The 16,702-nt window shown below is 43.3% G+C and overlaps 1 protein-coding gene across 1 annotated transcript in view; it reads right to left on the reverse strand.

The window, feature by feature from the left end:
• The window catches only part of LOC121564177 (kelch domain-containing protein 1), a 36,805-nt gene that overhangs the window by 14,534 nt on the left and 5,569 nt on the right, over positions 1–16,702 (reverse strand). The window lies entirely within an intron of this gene.

The following is a 16,702-nucleotide window of genomic DNA, read 5'->3' on the forward strand; positions in this document are numbered from 1 at the left end:
GATGCGAGAGGATTTCATATAGGGTATAAGCAATGTAGCCCTATGTTGGTTTGTGTGTGTGTACACGTTTTACTATACTTGTGAGTACCATAAGTCCTCACAAGAATAGTAAACCAACTAAAATCCAGAGAAATGAGCACATTTTGCCGTTCCCCACTTGTAAAAAGGCTATTTTAGGCTTAGAGGTTAGGTTTGATTTTGGGTTAGTGGTTTAGTTTAGGGTAATGTTTAGGGGTTAGGGAAAATAGGATTTTGAATGGGAATCAATTGTTGGTCCCCAAAAAGTCAAGTATAGTAAGACATAGCTGTGTGTGTGTCAGTTTAGTTTCTTAATGATCTCGCCAATGCCTGCTTTCTGAGTGAATATAGAGATGATTTCATTCTCTGTTTTACAGAGACTTGGTTAGCTGATGAGATTTCTAATGATGTGCTGAAATTGAATGGATTTTATGGTCCCATTCACGCAGATCGCGACCTGGCAATCACCGGAGGAGGGGTGTGTTTCTACAGGAGGGGTGTGTACGTGGACAACTACAAATATCTAGGTGTCTGGTTAGACTGTAAACTCTCCTTCCAGACTCACATTAAGAATCTCCAATCCAAAGTTAAATCTAGAATCGGTTTCCTATTTCGCAACAAAGCCTCCTTCACTCATGCTGCCAAACATGCCCTTGTAAAACTGACTATCCTACCGATCCTTGACTTCGGCGATGTCATTTACAAAATAGCCTCCAACACTCTACTCAGCAAATTGGATGTTGTCTATCACAGTGCCATCCGTTTTGTCTCCAAAGCCCCATATAATACCCACCACTGTGACCTGTACGCTCTTGTTGGCTGGTCCTCACTACATATTCGTCGCCAAACCCACTGGCTCCAGGCCATCTATAAATCACTGCTAGGCAAATCCCCGCCTTATCTTAGCTCATTGGTCACCATAGCAACACCCACCCGTAGTCTGCGCTCCAGCGGGTATATCTCACTGGTCATCCCCAAAGCCAACACCTCCTTTGGCCGCAATTCCTTCCAGTTCTCTGCTGCCAATGACTGGAACAAACTGCAAAAATCTCTGAAGCTGGAGACGCTTATCTCCCTCACTAACTTTAGGCATCAGTTGTCAGAGCACCTTACCGATCACTGCACCTGTACACAGCCCATCTGAAATTAGCCCGCCCAACTACCTCATCCCTATATTGTTATTTATTTTGCTCATCTGTACCCCAGTATCTCTATTTGCACATCATCTCTTGCACATCATTCCAGTGTTAATACTAAATTGTAATTATTTTGCACTATAGCCTATTTTATTGCCTTACCTCCATAACTTGCTAAATTTGCACACTGTATATTAATTGTATTTCTGTTGTATTTTTTTGATTTTTGTTTTGTTTTACCCCATATGTAACTCTGTGTTGTTGTTTTTATCGCACTGCTATGCTTTATCTTGGCCAGGTCGCAGTTGTAAATGAGAACTTGTTCTCAACTGGTTTACCTGGTTAAATAAAGGTGAAATAAAAAATAAAAAATAAATACATAAACAAATTCTGGTGTTCTTCCATAAACATCAAGAGCAAAAGATGTTGAAATGTTATGCATCTCATTGCGCCATTTCAGTGTTTATCACAGCTGTTTATGTACCACCCACAGCATACTACTACAATTGCTGCTCACATCACCTACCAATTTGTCCCTTGAAGCACCTAAAATCATACTCTTGTGATTTTAACTCCTGCTCACTTCACACTGGCCTACAAAACTATGAACAATATGTTATTTGTAGCACAAGGGGAGATAGGAAATTAGGACTTGTGTTATGGTAATATTAACGGGGCATATAAGTCACTGCAGAAGCCTCCAGTACTAACAAAATACAAACAGAAATTGGAGCAGGAAAAGCATAGGAAAGGGTAGTTCAGATATGGATGGTCAGAGGAAACGACAGATAGCCTGCACAAATTTTCCTGTACAAACTGGGAAATTTTTACAATGGACCAGACCATGAACGAGTCAGTATCAGCAGTGACTGCATACATCCATTTCTGTGAGGGCATGTTAATCCCCACAAAGACGGTGAAATGCTATCCAAATAACAAGCCTTGGATTACTGCAAAGCTGAAACAGACAGCCCTTTCTGCCGGCAACCAAAGGGAAGTAAAAACTGCAGGGGACCATAAAACAACAAATAGCCCAGGCTAAAGACAACTACAAAAAGAACGTGGAAACCAAGGGACGGCTACTGAAGGAATGCTCAGATGAACTGCCAGACAACTTTTGCACTCTCCTTAAAGTGGAACTGACAGTGTTTTAAGTACTTTGCAGATATGAAAACAGACAATCATAATATCAGTCAAAAATATCAAATTCCCAGTTTATTAAAAATAACCTTTATAAGAGGTTTAAAACATTTTTTTGTTATATTTGACTCAACATTCCATGACGTACACTAAGGCATTGTTGGCAGAATAGATGGATGCAGCTCAATGCATGATTAATATAATTCACCAATACATTTCTTGGTAGTCCAAAAAAAATTGCTATCAGGTTGTAAATCACAGCTGGCCTGGTACATTGTTTGCTGCCTCCATTCGGGATGCACTGTTTCAGTTTCAATTACTCAATATTTTGAACATAAATGGACGAATGTAACTAATGCTGGGAATGTCAATACAATCAATCTAGAAAGGGTAATGATCACAAGTCAGTCATAACGTGGCTAATATGCTAGCGTATTATTTATATAGCAAGCTAAAAACACAGAGCCTAACGTTGGCTAGAGGACATCATGTCATTGGAGGAGTGGGTGAGTGACTGACTGACTTTTCCCCCTCGTATCGTTTTTCGGTGGCTACACAGCTAGAGAAGCACTTGTCATTTGGTTAGCTAGCAAGAAATGTGAATCGCTTTGCTAGCTAGCTATGCTGAACGACTGTTATCCAGTTAGCATATCTCTTGCATTTGCAAATTCACTCTGGCTAGCTATCTACTTTCGATTTCAGTGCTAGGGTGAGTAAAATGGTCAGTGAGGTATTCTCTCATTTGTGTCTGAAAGTAGCTAGGTAGCAAGCTAGCCAACTTTAGCCAGTTAGCTTGGGTGCTTGGTTGGGACAACGGCATGCATTGGCAGGCAAGCTGCAGAAGGACGAGCAGGCTATTCCCCATAGTTTATCAGTGCAATTTTGACGGCCAACTAGCTGAAAAGTTTCAGAGGGTTTATCTAATGTTCCTTTGGTAGATTTTAGCTCATCTTGCTCTGGCTAGCATTAGTTGTTGATCTTGTTGTTGATGTGCATACAGGGAAAGATAGCCTACCTTTTTATGGTTGTTTGATCAATAGGACTGTAAAGTTCCCAAATGTAAGCGGACTCCCGTGCTATTTACATATTTGAGGAAATCCATTCAAGTGGATTTTGCCGAATGCGTTCTAATGATCGAAAGTCGCGCTTTTACAACTGCCTGTAAACACACAGTCCAATTCAAAGTGAATGATGGCCCTTGTGGCAAATGGCTTGTTTGCATATAGGCCTACTGTACCTCTGATTGGCTATGGCGGACCGGTCTGCCTAGACTCAGGTCCTGGACAAGACAGATATTTTTATTTACTGCAGTGTCTATTAATTGTCCAAACGCACAGCCACTTTCCCACTATGTCCCTATAGAATTTTCACAAATGCCTTAGTATACAGTGGGGAAAAAAAGTATTTAGTCAGCCACCAATTGTGCAAGTTCTCCCACATAAAAAGATGAGAGAGGCCTGTAATTTTCATCATAGGTACACGTCAACTATGACAGACAAAATGAGAAAAAAATTTCCAGAAAATCACATTGTAGGATTTTTAATGAATTTATTGGCATATGATAGTGGAAAATAAGTATTTGGTCAATAACAAAAGTTTCTCAATACTTTGTTATATACCCTTTGTTGGCAATGACACAGGTCAAACATTTTCTGTAAGTCTTCACAAGGTTTTCACACACTGTTGCTGGTATTTTGGCCCATTCCTCCATGCAGATCTCCTCTAGAGCAGTGATGTTTTGGGGCTGTCGCTGGGCAACACAGACTTTCAACTCCCTCCAAAGATTTTCTATGGGGTTGAGATCTGGAGACTGGCTAGGCCACTCCAGGACCTTGAAATGCTTCTTACGAAGCCACTCCTTCGTTGCCCGGGCGGTGTGTTTGGGATCATTGTCATGCTGAAAGACCCAGCCACGTTTCATCTTCAATGCCCTTGCTGATGGAAGGAGGTTTTCACTCAAAATCTCACGATACATGGCCCCATTCATTCTTTCCTTTCACGGATCAGTCGTCCTGGTCCCTTTGCAGAAAAACAGCCCCAAAGCAGGATGTTTCCAACCCCATGCTTCACAGTAGGTATGGTGTTCTTTGGATGCAACTCAGCATTCTTTGTCCTCCAAACATGACGAGTTGAGTTTTTACCAAAAGTTATATTTTGGTTTCATCTGACCATATGACATTCTCCCAATCCTCTTCTGGATCATCCAAATGCACTTCAGACGGGCCTGGACATGTACTGGCTTAAGCAGGGGGACACATCTCGCACTGCAGGATTTGAGTCCCTGGCGGCGTAGTGTGTTACTGATGGTTGGCTTTGTTACTTTGGTCCCAGCTCTCTGCAGGTCATTCACTAGGTCCCCCCGTGTGGTTCTGGGATTTTTGCTCACCGTTCTTGTGATCATTTGACCCCACGGGGTGAGATCTTGCGTGGAGCCCCAGATCGAGGGAGATTATCAGTGGTCTTGTATGTCTTCCATTTCCTAATAATTGCTCCTACAGTTGATTTCTTCAAACCAAGCTGCTTACCTATTGCAGATTCAGTCTTCCCAGCCTGGTGCAGGTCTACAATTTTGTTTTTGGTGTCCTTTGACAGCTCTTTGGTCTTGGCCATTGTGAAGTTTGGAGTGTGACTGTTTGAGGTTGTGGACAGGTGTCTTTTATACTGATAACAAGTTCAAACAGGTGCCATTAATACAGGTAGCAGTGGAGGACAGAGGAGCCTCTTAAATAAGAAGTTACAGGTCTGTGAGAGCCAGAAATCTTGCTTGTTTGTAGGTGACCAAATACTTATTTTCCACCATAATTTGCAAATAAATTCATTAAAAATCCTACAATGGGATTTTCTGGATTTTTTTTTCTCAATTTGTCTGTCATAGTTGACGTGTACCTATGATGAAAATTACAGGCCTCTCATGTTTTTAAGTGGGAGAACTTGCACAATTGGTGGCTGACTAAATACTTTTTTTCCCCACTGTACAGTGGGGGAAAAAAGTATTTAGTCAGCCACCAATTGTGCAAGTTCTCCCACTTAAAAAAGATGAGAGAGGCCTGTAAAAAAATTCCAGAAAATCACATTGTAGGGATTTTTAATGAATTTATTTGCAAATTATGGTGGAAAATAAGTATTTGGTCACCTACAAACAAGCAAGATTTCTGGCTCTCACAGACCTGTAACTTCTTCTTTAAGAGGCTCCTCTGTCCTCCACTCGTTACCTGTATTAATGGCACCTGTTTGAACTTGTTATCAGTATAAAAGACACCTGTCCACAACCTCAAACAGTCACACTCAAAACTCCACTATGGCCAAGACCAAAGAGCTGTCAAAGGACACCAGAAACAAAATTATAGACCTGCACCAGGCTGGGAAGACTGAATCTGCAATAGCTTGGTAAGAAGAAATCAACTGTGGGAGCAATTATTAGGAAATGGAAGACATACAAGACCACTGATAATCTCCCTCGATCTGGGGCTCCACGCAAGATCTCACCCCGTGGGGTCAAAATTATCACAAGAATGGTGAGCAAAAATCCCAGAACCACACGGGGGGACCTAGTGAATGACCTGCAGAGAGCTGGGACCAAAGTAACAAAGCCTACCATCAGTAACACACTACGCCGCCAGGGACTCAAATCCTGCAGTGCTAGATGTGTCCCCCTGCTTAAGCCAGTACATGTCCAGGCCCATCTGAAGTTTGCTAGAGTGCATTTGGATGATCCAGAAGAGGAATGGGAGAATGTCATATGGTCAGATGAAACCAAAATATAACTTTTTGGTAAAAACTCAACTCGTCGTGTTTGGAGGACAAAGAATGCTGAGTTGCATCCAAAGAACACCATACCTACTGTGAAGCATGGGGGTGGGAAACATCATGCTTTGGGGCTGTTTTTCTGCAAAGGGACCAGGACGACTGATCCGGTAAAGGAAAGAATGAATGGGGCCATGTATCGTGAGATTTTGAGTGAAACTCCTTCCATCAGCAAGGGCATTGAAGATGAAACGTGGCTGGGTCTTTCAGCATGACAATGATCCCAAACACCCCGCCCGGGCAACGAAGGAGTGGCTTCGTAAGAACCATTTCAAGGTCCTGGAGTGGCCTAGCCAGTCTCCAGGGCCCGTATCCTTAAAGATTCTGAGAATCCTCTCAGAGAGCTCCTAACTTAACCTAAAAATTCCTTGCCAGGAGTTTTAGCTTAGAAGTGATTCCAGAACATTTTCAGTGAACTCTGAGCCAGGAATGGATGAAAAATCCTATCTTAGTGAGGAGGTGTGGTTGACCCCGTTGCTAGGTATGAGTCATCATTTCAAAAGCCGTGATTGGTTGATCCTACAAGTTTGATGAAAATGAACTTTTGGTGATAATGAGCAAAGGATGTACCCTCAAATCAATAAACATAATTATACACTAATCTTATGCAGACTATAATTGTAAATAATATTTCACATTCAAGAAAATATCTGGAAAATGAATAGTAAGCTGTAGGGGTTATAGCCTAACATTAGAATCTAAAATATGTGAAAACTTAAGCTCATTACACCCTGTTCAAATAATGATTTGTGTCTCATTTGCTCATATTAATATCCTAGCTGGCACATAGCGTCTCTCAAAAAGCTGTCTGATGCCACTCTCGGAGAGCATTCTCGCATCATGTGTGGAGCCTGGCCATTTAGCCACAATGTCCAAAATCTTCCAGGCCGCATTGAACACTATTTGCACATTGATGCTGTGGAAATTCTTCCTGTTAACAAAGACAGCCTCGTCCTCTGATGGCGCAATTATTCTCACATGTGTTCCATCAATTACACCCACAACGCCAGGGAATCCTGCAATGTCCATAAATGCCCTTTTATGTGTGTGTAAAGTGCGGGCATCCAGCGGGAATGAAACAAATTGTGTCACAATATTAGGTTGTGACAAAGCTGTCAGTGTTTGGGTGATGACTCTGCTGACGGAGGATTGGGACAGACCCAAGTCATCACTGCTGCATTGTTGCATTTTCCCTGTTGCCAAATACCTCAGGGTTGTGATTACTTTCTTCTCCGGTGTAATAGCGTTGTGGCGTCGAGTTGGTGAAGTAATTGCATCTCTAAGGAGATCCACCACAAACATGATTCCTGCACGATCCAATCTGTAGCGTCTCAATAATTCCCTGTCATCCAGTGTTTGCAGGACATCTCTCCTGCCTCCTCTGTTGGCCATTTTGTGCAGCTGCTTAGGGTAACTCCTAAGCCACTAAAAGTCCTCTTCCCTGCTCTTAGCAGATCTCGCCTTAGGAGCCCTTTTAAGCGCTAGGACTCTTGAGGAATAGCTTTTATATTAACTGGGATTTTCGTGTCACTTTTAGGGGAAATTCTAAGAAAACGTCATGCCTCTGAGAATTTTCTTAGAATTTGGCCGCTAGGAGCCACTTTTTGCACAAAAATTCTTTAGAGATACGGGCCCAGATCTCATCCCCATAGAAAATCTTTGGAGGGAGTTGAATGTCCATGTTGCCCAGCGACAGCCCCAAAACATCACTGCTCTAGAGGAGATCTGCATGGAGGAATGGGCCAAAATACCAGCAACAGTGTGTGAAAACCTTGTGAAGACTTACAGAAAACGTTTGACCTGTGTCATTGCCAACAAAGGGTATATAACAAAGTATTGAGAAACTTTTGTTCTTGACCAAATACTTATTTTCTACCATAATTTGCAAATAAATTCATAAAAAATCCTACACTGTGATTTTCTGGAATTTTTTTCCTCATTTTGTCTGTCATAGTTGATGTGTACCTATGATGAACATTACAGGCCTCTCTCATCTTTTTAAGTGGGAGAACTTGCACAATTGGTGGCTGACTAAATACTTTTTTCCCCACTGTACGTAATTCTCCATCAATCTAAGAATTTTATTAAAAATTTGAAAATGACCATATCCAAGTGCTCGCCAGTTTTTTTTTTTTAAGTGTCATATTCTTCGTGGGAGTGTATATAAACAGATTTTAATAAGATTTTATGTTGCTAAAATGCTGCCAGTTCCACTTTAACAACTCCCTCTCAGAACACATGGTTCCCTCACTCTGGAAGACCTCTGAGATCTGACCAGTTCCAAAGAAGAACAACCCAGCAGAATACCGCCCTGGGGCAGTGGGTCATAGGACAGATGCAGGCCCAATACACGGTCGGACAGTAGGCAGCAGAGACTTTGAATATGTGAAAATGTAAATGTATATCATAACTTTTCCGTACTGCATGTAATATATTGTGTTGTGTTTTTTGTATTTGTATGCTGATGTCACTAAATGAATGTCCATGTAAATGGACAATAAAGTATATTGTATCATTAATGTCAGTCGTTGTGAAGTGCCTTGAGAGCTTGATGCCAACACGTCTCAGGTCACATGTGGATGGAGCCCTTGACCCAACGCAGTTTGTATACAGGAAGGAATGGCGCCGGAGAAGATGGCTGCCGTTTTACAGCCCTATAACCAATTGTACTATTATGTGCGTTTTCGCGTTATTTGTAATATAGTCTGTACATAATTGTACTCCTGAGTGGCGCAGTGGTCTAAGGCACTGCATCGCAGTGCTAACTGTGCCACTAGAGATCCTGGTTCGAATCCAGGCTCTGTCGCAGCCGGCCGCGACTGGGAGACTCATGGGCGGCGCACAATTGGCCCAGCGTCGTCCAGGGTAGGGAAGGGAATGGCCGGCAGGGATGTAGCTCAGTTGATAGAGCATGGCGTTTGCAACGCCAGGGTTGTGAGTTCGATTCCCACGGGGGGCCAGTATAAAAAAATATGTATTCACTAACTGTAAGTCGCTCTGGATAAGAGCGTCTGCTAAATGACTAAAATGTAAATGTAATAATGTTTCTGCCACCGTCTCTTATGACCAAAAAGAGCTTCTGGATATCAGGACAGCGATTACTCACCTCGTATTGGACAAAGTTTTTTCTGCAACGAGTCGGACGCGAAGGATATTCTACAGACACCCAACAAGGCCCAAATCCCCGTCATTCGCATGAGAAAGAGACGGAGATATCGTGGACGTAGGTCGGAGTGCCTTGTAAGGATCCGACGGCGAGCGAGTAAACTGCCTCTTCCATCAATCCTATTAGCCAATCTTCAATCATTTGAAAATAAATTGGACGGCCTAAGATTATGGGACATTAAAAACTGTAATATCTTATGTTTCACAGAGTAGTGGCTGAACGACGGCATGGATAACATACAGCTGGATGGGATATACGCTACATCGGCAGGATAGAACGGCTGACTCCGGTAAGACAAGGGTTGGCGGTCTGTGTATATTTGTAAACAACAGCTGGTGCATAAAATCTAATATTAATATAAAATATTAAGGAAGTCTCGAGGTTTTGCTCGCCTGAGGTAGAGTATCTCATGATAAGCTGTAGACCACACTATTTACCAAGAGAGTTTTCATCTATATTTTTCATAGCTGTCTATTTACAAACATGCTGGCACTAAGATTGCACTCAATGAGCTGTATAAGGCCATAAGCAAACAGGAAAACGCTCATCCAGAGGCAGCACTCCTAGTGGACGGGGACTTTAATGCAGGGAAACTTAAAACCGTTTTACCTAATTTCTACCAGCATGTTAAATGTGCAACCAGAGAAAAAAATAAAAATAACTTCACCACCTTTACTCCACACACAGAGATGTATACAAAGCTCTCCCTCGCCCTCCATTTGGCAAATCTGACCATAACTCTATCCTCCTGATTCCTGCTTATAAGCAAAAACTAAAGCAGGAAGCACCAGTGACTCAGTTAATAAGGAAGTGGTCAGATGACGCAGATGCTAAGCTACAGGACTGTTTTGCTAGCACAGACTGGAATATGTTCCGGGATTCTTCCGATAGTTTTGAGGAGTACACCACATCAGTCACTGGCTTCATCAACAAGTGCATATATGACGTCATCCCCACAGTGACCGTACGTACATACTCCAACCAGAAGCCATGGATTACAGGCAACATCCGCACTGAGCTAAAGGGTAGAGCTGCCGCTTTAAGGAGCGGGACTCTAACCCGGACGCTTATAAGAAATCCCGCTATGACCTCCGACGAACCATCAAACAGGCAAAGAGTTAATGTAGGACTAAGACTGAATCGTACTACACCGGCTCTGACGCTCGTCGGATGTGGCAGGGCTTCAAAACTATTACAGACTACAAAGGGAAGCACAGCCGCGAGCTGCCCAGTGACACAAGCCTACCAGACGAGCTAAATCACTTCTATGCTCACTTTGAGGCAAGCAACACTGAAGCATGAATGAGCGCATCAGCTGTTCCGGATGACTATGTGATCACGCTCTCCGTAGCCGATGTGAGTAAGACTTTTAAGCAGGTCAACATTCAGATTACCAGGACGTGTACTCTGAGCATGCGCTGACCAACTGGCAAGTGTCTTCACTGACATTTTCAACATGTCCCTGACTGAGTCTGTAATACCAACATGTTTCAAGCAGACCACCATAGTCCCTGTGCACAAGAACAGTAAGATAACATGCCTAAATGACTACCGACCTGTAGCACTCACGTCTGTAGCCATTAAGTGCTTTGATCATAGCTCACATCAACACCATTCTCTCAGAAACCCTAGACCCATTCCAATTTGCATATCGCCCCAACAGATCCACAGATGATGCAATCTCTATTGCACTCCACACTGCCCTGGACAAGAGGAACACCTATGTGAGAATGCTATTCATTGACTACACCTCAGCATTCAACACCATAGTGCCCTCAAAGCTCATCACTAAGCTAAGGACCCTGGGACTAAACACCTTCCTCTGCAACTGGATCCTGGACTTCCTGATGGGCCGCGCCCAGGTGGTAAGGGTAGGTAACAACACATCTGCCACGCTGATCGTCAACACGGGAGCCCCTCAGGGGTGCGTGCTCAGTCCCCTCCTGTACTCCCTGTTCACCCACGACTCCAACAACATCATTAAGTTTGCCGACAACACAACAGTGGTAGGCCTAATCACCAACAACGATGAGACAGCCTATAGGGAGGAGGTCAGAGACCTGGCCGTGTGGTGCCAGGATAGTGGAACAGGTTGAGAGCTGTTCCACTACATGGTCCAAACACACAAAGACAGTCGTGAAGAGGGCACGAGAAAGCCTCTGAAAAGACTGAAAAGATTTGGCATGGGTCCTCAGATCCTCAAAAAGTTATACAGCGGCACCATCGAGAGCATCCTGACTGGTTGCATCACCGCCTGGTATGGCAACTGCTCGGCCTCCGACCACAAGGCACTACAGAGGGTAGTGCGTACGGCCCAGTACATCACTGGGGCCAAGCTTCCTGCCATCCAGGACCTCTATACCAGGCGGTGTCAGAGGAAGGCCCTAAAAATTGTCAACGACTCCAGCCACCCTAGTCATAGACTGTTCTCTCTGCTACCGCACGGCAAGCGGGACCGGCGCGCCAAGTCTAGGTCCAAAAGGCTTCTTAACAGCTTCTACCCCCAAGCCATAAGACTCCTGAACAGCTAATCATGGCTACCCGGACTATTTGCATTGACCCCCCCACTCCACCCCCCTCTTTTACGCTGGTGCTACTCTGTTTATTATTTATGCATAGTCACTTTAACTCTACCCATATGTACATATTACCTATATTACCTCGACTAACCAGTGTCCCCGCACATTGAATCTGTACCGGTACCCCCCTGTATATAGTCTCCCTACTGTTATTTTATTTTACTGCTGCTCTTTAGTTATTTGCTATTTTCTACTTAACACTTTTTTTTTTTTTCTTAAAAACTGCATTGTTGGTTAAGGGCTTGTAAGTAAGCATTTCACTGTAAGGTCTACACCTGTTGTATTCGGCGCATGTGGCAAATAACATTTGATTTGAAGAACAGATCAGGGGAAGATGCAGTCCTGACGGTGTGGCACAGCACCGTAACACATTGCCGTGATTCACTATACGGATAGCCACGCTAGCTAGGTACTGCTACAGTTGAAGTCGGAAGTTTACATACACTTAGGTTGGAGTCATTAAAACTTGTTTTTCAACCACTCCACCAATTTCTTGATAACAAACTATAGTTTTGGCAAGTCGGTTTGGACATCTACTTTGTGCATGACACAAGTAATTTTCCCAAAAATTGTTTACAGACAGATTATTTCACTTATAATTCACTGTATCACAATTCCAGTTGGTCAGAAGTTTACATACACTAAGTTGACTGTGCCTTTAAACAGCTTGGAAAATTCCAGAAAATGATGTCATGGCTTTAGAAGCTTCTGATAGGCTAATTGACATCATTTGAGTCAATTGGAGGTGTACCTGTGGATGTATTCCAAGGCCTACCTTTGCTTGACATCATGGGAAAATCAAAAGAAATCAGCCAAGGCCTCAGAAAAAAATGTGTACACCTCCACAAGTCTGGTTCATTCTTAGGAGCAATTTCCAAACGCCTGAAGGTACCACGTTCATCTGTACAAACAAGAGTACACAAGTATAAACATCATGGGACCACGCAGCCGTCATACCGCTCAGGAAGGAGACGAGTTCTGTCTACTAGAGATTAACGTACTTTGGTGAGAAAAGTACAAATCAATCCCAGAACAACAGCAAAGTACCTTGTGAAGATGCTGGAGGAAACAGGTACAAAAATATCTATATCCACAGTAAAACAAGTCCTATATCGACATACAGTGGGGGGAAAAAAGTATTTAGTCAGCCACCAATTGTGCAAGTTCTCCCACTTAAAAAGATGAGAGAGGCCTGTAATTTTCATCATAGGTACAAGTCAACTATGACAGACAAATTGAGGAAAGAAAATCCAGAAAATCACATTGTAGGATTTTTAATGAATTTATTTGCAAATTATGGTGGAAAATAAGTATTTGGTCACCTACAAACAAGCAAGATTTCTGGCTCTCACAGACCTGTAACTTCTTCTTTAAGAGGCTCCTCTGTCCTCCACTCGTTACCTGTATTAATGGCACCTGTTTGAACTTGTTATCAGTATAAAAGACACCTGTCCACAACCTCAAACAGTCACACTCCAAACTCCACTATGGCCAAGACCAAAGAGCTGTCAAAGGACACCAGAAACAAAATTGTAGACCTGCACCAGGCTGGGAAGACTGAATCTGCAATAGGTAAGCAGCTTGGTTTGAAGAAATCAACTGTGGGAGCAATTATTAGGAAATGGAAGACATACAAGACCACTGATAATCTCCCTCAATCTGGGGCTCCACGCAAGATCTCACCCCGTGGGGTCAAAATGATCACAAGAACGGTGAGCAAAAATCCCAGAACCACACGGGGGGACCTAGAGAATGACCTGCAGAGAGCTGGGACCAAAGTAACAAAGCCTACCATCAGTAACACACTACGCCGCCAGGGACTCAAATCCTGCAGTGCCAGATGTGTCCCCCTGCTTAAGCCAGTACATGTCCAGGACCATCTGAAGTTTGCTAGAGTGCATTTGGATGATCCAGAAGAGGATTGGGAGAATGTCATATGGTCAGATGAAACCAAAATAGAACTTTTTGGTAAAATTTCAACTCGTCATGTTTGGAGGACAAAGAATGCTGAGTTGCATCCAAAGAACACCATACCTACTGTGAAGCATGGGGGTGGAAACATCATGCTTTGGGGCTGTTTTTCTGCAAAGGGACCAGGACGACTGATCCGTGTAAAGGAAAGAATGAATGGGGCCATGTATCGTGAGATTTTGAGTGAAAACCTCCTTCCATCAGCAAGGGCATTGAAGATGAAACGTGGCTGGGTCTTTCAGCATGACAATGATCCCAAACACACTGCCGGGCAACGAAGGAGTGCCTTCGTAAGAAGCATTTCAAGGTCCTGGAGTGGCCTAGCCAGTCTCCAGATCTCAACCCCATAGAAAATCTTTGGAGGGAGTTGAAAGTCTGTGTTGCCCAGCGACAGCCCCAAAACATCACTGCTCTAGAGGAGATCTGCATGGAGGAATGGGCCAAAATACCAGCAACAGTGTGTGAAAACCTTGTGAAGCCTTACAGAAAACGTTTGACCTGTGTCATTGCCAACAAAGGGTATATAACAAAGTATTGAGAAACTTTTGTTATTGACCAAATACTTATTTTCCACCATAATTTGCAAATAAATTCATTAAAAATCCTACAATGTGATTTTCTGGATTTTTTTTCCTCCTTTTGTCTGTCATAGTTGACGTGTATCTATGATGAAAATTACAGGCCGCTCTCATCTTTTTAAGTGGGAGAACTTGAACAATTGGTGGCTGACTAAATACTTTTTTCCCCCACTGTAACCTGAAAGGCCACTCAGCAAGGAAGAAGCAACTGCTCCAAAACAGCCATAAAAAAGCCAGACTACGGTTTGCAACTGCACATGGGGACAAAGATCGTACTTTTTGGAGAAATGTCCTCTGTTCTGATGAAACAAAAATATAACTGTTTTGCCATAATGACCATTGTTATGTTTGGAGGAAAAAGGGGGATGCTTGCAAGCTGAAGAACACCATCCCAACCGTGAAGCACGGGGGTGGCAGCATCATGCTGTGGGGGTGCTTTGCTGCAGGAGGGACTGGTGCACTTCACAAAATAGATGGCATCATGAGGAAGGAAAATTATGTGGATATATTGAAGCAACATCTCAAGACATCAGTCAGGAAGTTAAAGCTTGGTCGCAAATGGGTCTTCCAAATGGACAATGACCCCAAGCATACTTCCAAAGTTGTGGCAAAATGGCTTAAGGACAACAAAGTCAAGGTATTGGAGTGGCCATCACAAAGCCCTGACCTCAATCCTATAGAAAATGTGTGGGCAGAACTCAAAAAGCGTGTATGAGCAAGGAGGCCTACAAACCTGACTCAGTTACACCAGCTCTGTCAGGAGGAATGGGCCAAAATTCACTCAACTTATTGTGGGAAGTTTGTGGAAGGCTGCCTGAAACGTTTGACCCAAGTTAAACAATTTAATGGCAATGCTACCAAATACTAATTGAGTGTATGTAAACTTTTGACCCGCTGGGAATGTGATGAAAGTAATAAAAGCTTAAATAAATCACTCTCTACTATTATTCTGACATTTCACATTCTTAAAATAAAGTGGTGATCCTAACTGACCTATGACAGGGATTTTTTACTAGGATTAAATGTCAGGAATTGTGAAAAACTGAGATGTATTTGGCTAAGGTGTATGTAAACTTCTGACTTCAACTGCAGGTATCAACAGCCAGTCCAGTAGGGGCTGGAAGCTATAGTGAACTTCGATTGGTCAATCAAGCTGCGATGAGTATTTGCATAAAGTTCCGCTTTCCCCAACTTAGGGCACACCCTGTTCACTCGCCCATGCTCGTATCGCCCAATGGTCACCCTGCCCACTTCGCTTCCTCCATTGAAAATGGCTTCAACGCCCCTATCGTGTTCAACGTGGACAGAGAGGAAGAGGCAAAGCGAAACTATTTACACCACCCAAAATATGTCCGCGTGAGATAAGCCCTTTTTTATATATGGGGGTCTATGAGAGAGTGTCGAATTACATGAGGCTTATTTGATCTAATAGAAGTTTCGTCATGTTTAGGTTGTTACAAATGTACTGATATAAGTGGATGCACATGGCATTCCGGCAACTTTGAGAAAAACGACTTAGTTGTGCCTGTTGTTCACACGTGTATCTGCCCTCTCATTGGGTAGAATGGTCCCACCGGATCTCCACTGTCACTCTTATGTGTGTGTCTTTTCCTGGAATTCTCCTCTGCTTTTCAACTGCATGCAGCCTCACCTTCTCTGTGAAAAGCTCTCCCACCTACAGGTAGATCCCAGCATTACCTTGTGGGTGCTGGACTTCCTGCTGAACAGTGGACAGTATGCCAAGATCAACAACACAACATTCCTTCCTCTGTGTACATCTACTGGTTCCAAAGAACGAATCTCTCCAGTGCTAGTCTCCATATACACCAATGACATGAAAGGCTCAGACAGGGACCGCTTGGCAGTGAAATACGCAGACGACGCCACCCTTGTCGACCTCTCAGATGACACAATGCATTTCCAAACAGAAGTAAACAGGGTTTATGACTGGTGCCATAACAACAACCTCACACTCAACATCAACAAAATAAATGCTCATTGATTTCCAGATGAAGGCAGAGGAAACCAGCTATTCCTGGGTGTTGAACAGGCAGAGAGAGTGTGGAGTTTCAAGTACCTGGGGAATATCATGGACAGCACACTCGCTTTTAATGGCAACACTCAAAACATCAATAAAATTCCAACAACGACTGTACCTCCTGCGACTGACACAACTGCGTGCTTAGTACCCTCCTGTACTCCCCGTTCACCCATGACTGCGTGGCCGCACACAACTCCAACACCATCATTAAGTTTGCCGATGACACAACGGTGGTAGGCCTGAACACCGACGACGATGAGACAACCTAT

Source organism: Coregonus clupeaformis, chromosome 1 (assembly GCF_020615455.1).
Source record: "Coregonus clupeaformis isolate EN_2021a chromosome 1, ASM2061545v1, whole genome shotgun sequence".
Taxonomy (NCBI): Eukaryota; Metazoa; Chordata; class Actinopteri; order Salmoniformes; family Salmonidae; genus Coregonus; species Coregonus clupeaformis.